At 40.3% G+C, this 3,570-nt stretch overlaps 1 protein-coding gene across 2 annotated transcripts in view; it reads right to left on the reverse strand.

The window, feature by feature from the left end:
* The window catches only part of LOC110454737 (alpha-mannosidase 2x-like), an 80,720-nt gene that overhangs the window by 19,914 nt on the left and 57,236 nt on the right, over positions 1-3,570 (reverse strand). Inside the window, exon 1 of one of the 2 annotated variants that reach the window (XM_021504413.1) lies at positions 2,628-2,871. The exons of the other annotated variant lie outside the window; for it this stretch is intronic. The gene's annotated coding sequence lies outside the window, so the exon portion shown is untranslated. Of the gene's footprint in view, positions 1-2,627; positions 2,872-3,570 lie in introns of those variants that run through there. 2 annotated transcript variants of the gene reach the window in all.

Consider the following 3,570-nt stretch of genomic DNA (forward strand, 5'->3'; position numbering starts at 1 on the left):
TGTATAACTAAGACATGTCATTGTGACTTGTATAACTAAGACATGTCATTGTGACTTGTATAACTAAGACATGTCATTGTAACTTGTATAACTAAGACATGTCATTGTGACTTGTATAACTAAGACATGTCATTGTGACTTGTATAACTAAGACATGTCATTGCGACAACATGTGTTTTCATGAAAAAACCCGTGTTATCCTGACATCGTCTGTTATTCTAACAAAGTGTGTTATCATGACAAAGCGTGTTATCCTGACACCGTGTGCTATCCTGACATCANTTTTTTTTTTCAGAAATAATTTGAAAAAGCTAGTCATGCCGAAAAATAANTTTTCTGACACCGTGTGCTATCCTGACATCATGTTTTATCCTGACAAAGCGTGTTTTTCTGACACCGTGTGATATCCTGACATCATGTTTTATCCCGACAAAGCGTGTTATCATGACAAAGCGTGTTATCCTGACTCCGTGTGCTATCCTGACATCATGTGTTATCCCGACAAAGCGTGTTATCATGACAAAGCGTGTTATCCTGACACCGTGTGCTATCCTGACATCATGTTTTATCCTGACAAAGCGTGTTTTTCTGACACCGTGTGCTATCCTGACATCATGTTTTATCCCGACAAAGCGTGTTATCATGACAAAGCGTGTTATCCTGACACCGTGTGCTATCCTGACATCATGTGTTATCCTGACAAAACGTGTTATCCTGATACCGTGTGCTATCCTGACATCGTGTGTTATTCTAACAGAGTGTGTTATCATGACAAAGCGTGTTATCCTGACACCGTGTGCTATCCTGACATCATGTGTTATCATGACAAAGCGTGTTATCCTGACATCATGTATTATCCTGACAAAGCGTGTTATCCTAACATCATGTGTTATCCTGACAAAGCGCGTTATCCTGACATCATGTGTTATCCTGACAAAGCGTGTTATCCTGACATCATGTGTTATCCTGATATCATATGTTATCCTGACAAAGCGTGTTATCCTGACACCGTGTGCTATCCTGACATCATGTGTTATCATGACAAAGCGTGTTATCCTGACACCGTGCGCTATCCTGACATCGTGTGTTATTCTAACAAAGTGTGTTATCATGACAAAGCGTGTTATCCTGACCACGTGTGCTATCCTGACATCATGTGTTATCCTGACAAAGCGCGTTATCCTGACATCATGTGTTATCCTGACAAAGCGTGTTATCCTGACATCATGTGTTATCCTGATATCATATGTTATCCTGACAAAGCGTGTTATCCTGACACCGTGTGCTATCCTGACATCATGTGTTATCATGACAAAGCGTGTTATCCTGACACCGTGCGCTATCCTGACATCGTGTGTTATTCTAACAAAGTGTGTTATCATGACAAAGCGTGTTATCCTGACCACGTGTGCTATCCTGACATCATGTGTTATCCTGACAAAGCGCGTTATCCTGACATCATGTGTTATCCTGACAAAGCGTGTTATCCTGACATCATGTGTTATCCTGATATCATATGTTATCCTGACAAAGCGTGTTATCCTGACACCGTGTGCTATCCTGACATCATGTGTTATCATGACAAAGCGTGTTATCCTGACACCGTGCGCTATCCTGACATCGTGTGTTATTCTAACAAAGTGTGTTATCATGACAAAGCGTGTTATCCTGACCACGTGTGCTATCCTGACATCATGTGTTATCCTGACAAAGCGCGTTATCCTGACATCATGTGTTATCCTGACAAAGCGTGTTATCCTGACATCATGTGTTATCCTGATATCATATGTTATCCTGACAAAGCGTGTTATCCTGACACCGTGTGCTATCCTGACATCATGTGTTATCATGACAAAGCGTGTTATCCTGACACCGTGCGCTATCCTGACATCGTGTGTTATTCTAACAAAGTGTGTTATCATGACAAAGCGTGTTATCCTGACCACGTGTGCTATCCTGACATCATGTGTTATCCTGACAAAGCGCGTTATCCTGACATCATGTGTTATCCTGACAAAGCGTGTTATCCTGACATCATGTGTTATCCTGATATCATATGTTATNCTGTTTAGGTGGAATATATATACAAAACAAAACGGTGCAGTCATAGGCTGCAAGAAAGTCGGTCAACGAGGAACTCCATTAAAAGTCTTCCTCCCTCCTGATTAATAATTATGTAAATGTACTACAGCTCCTGGGACACTCAACACACGCCAACATTTGTGTAGGCGACTGCCACGGATGACTGTCAGTGGGACCCCTCAGTCCTTCTCTCCCAACACGTGGGGTAGGCCTGTTTACGCTTTAGTCCAGTACTAGTGCGAATAAACACTACGACTGCCATAATCCAAAACTTGTCGAATCAGCGCTGTTATACCGTATCGTAGGTCACATACCCAACGATGCAGATCGTATACACTCGATGTTATTTATAGCGCCTTTCGTTTCCGCCGTACGGGGTAGATGTAGTTCACTGGTAGCTTGTCCAGTAATTTCGTCTCGGACTACAGGTCATGAACCCAGTCGAATGCTTATCATTATTAAACACATACGTACCGGTGTCTATACTACACATATCAGTAAGTCTAGAATAGTGTTATACTTGGAGTACATCTCATTATACTTACCGATACGGTTATAAATCCCTTATCCTAGACACGTATACGATTTTATCTCGCGGAAGCCTCTGACCTGCCCAACCATAATCTTGTCCTCACGTTATGCGTTATAGGACACTGACACAGATAAAAGTAAACGGAGACCAGTCAATGGGCAGTCCAGCGAAACAAAACCAGGTTATTCTATCCAGGAGTCCACGGAAATAAAACTAAGTCGTAATTACGCATCATTAAACATGTACACTAGACTGTATATCTGGAGCTCACGTGGTAATATACTGAGGCTGATATTTATAGGTGCATGTAGTTACATGTATGTATTGTATTGTAAAGCATATATACGCACTATATAGATTGTACCTGCGAAGCGGTCCACTAGCAACCATCAGGCCATTGATTTGTTCTAAAACTACAAACTCTGCAAAAAAAGGTCATTGATTTGTTCTAAAACTACAAACTCTGCAAAGTAATAAAGGATTATAACAGAACTACACAATGTGTAATGTACATGTATCAATTAATAGATCGGTGATTTACCAGTGGTCACAATGTTGACATGTCACTTTTGAGATAATTTTCCGGGGGATATCAGTCACGTACAATTGGAAATTTTATAAAACTTACAATGGTATTACGTCATATCTATCCAAATCCAGTCACGACCGATCACATTGATTGTTTTGTTGAAGTATTGCGCTCCTGTGGTATTGGGACTTGTATAACTAAGACATGTCATTGTGACTTGTATAACTAAGACATGTCATTGTGACTTGTATAACTAAGACATGTCATTGTGACTTGTATAACTAAGAAATTTCATTGTGACTTGTATAACTAATACATGTCATTGTGACTTGTATAACTAAGACATGTCATTGTGACTTGTATAACTAAGACATGTCATTGTGACTTGTATAACTAAGACATGTCATTGTGACTTGTATAACTAAGA

The sequence above is a fragment of the Mizuhopecten yessoensis genome, unplaced genomic scaffold (genome assembly GCF_002113885.1).
Source record: "Mizuhopecten yessoensis strain PY_sf001 unplaced genomic scaffold, ASM211388v2 scaffold8039, whole genome shotgun sequence".
In the NCBI taxonomy this organism is placed as follows: domain Eukaryota; kingdom Metazoa; phylum Mollusca; class Bivalvia; order Pectinida; family Pectinidae; genus Mizuhopecten; species Mizuhopecten yessoensis.